Source organism: Penaeus monodon, chromosome 23 (assembly GCF_015228065.2).
Source record: "Penaeus monodon isolate SGIC_2016 chromosome 23, NSTDA_Pmon_1, whole genome shotgun sequence".
NCBI classification, from domain to species: domain Eukaryota; kingdom Metazoa; phylum Arthropoda; class Malacostraca; order Decapoda; family Penaeidae; genus Penaeus; species Penaeus monodon.
In genome coordinates, this window is record NC_051408.1 from 29,089,694 (window position 1) to 29,090,160 (window position 467).

At 46.7% G+C, this 467-nt stretch overlaps 1 protein-coding gene across 1 annotated transcript in view; it reads left to right on the plus strand.

Moving 5' to 3' along the window:
* The window catches only part of LOC119588200 (carcinine transporter-like), a gene marked incomplete at its 5' end in the record, with an annotated part of 6,984 nt that overhangs the window by 3,381 nt on the left and 3,136 nt on the right, over positions 1-467 (plus strand).

Here is a 467-nt window from a genome sequence, read left to right on the forward strand (position 1 = left end):
CTTATTACAAAATATTCTTTCTTTTGTTATATCTTATTATTCCATATATTTCTTTAATCCACTCACGTTTAGTTAAATCAATAACATAGCAATGATAGAATGAAGTTTACCTCTCATTTTCCGTATCTGTTCCATCAAATATCGTCTGTTCATACTCCTGCTATAGATCATCCTCTTTCTGCCTGTGCTACGGTCATGCTGGCAAGGGCGTCGGTGTGGAATCGGCGGGGTACTGGTCCGAGTGGCCGCGTCCTGGCTTGGAGAGGGAAGGAAGAAGCTCAACCTTGGCGGGATGGGAGTGGGCTGTGACTCTAGGGAAGGGTCGAGGAACGGCTTAAGAGGCGTCTGTGGGCGAGCGTATAGTCGAAGCCACTGGAGCGAAAGAGGTTCCGGAGGGAATACACCACGAGGAAATGTATGGTTTGGATTTTGTGGAAAGGATCGACAGGTGTTTTGCTCAGGCTCAT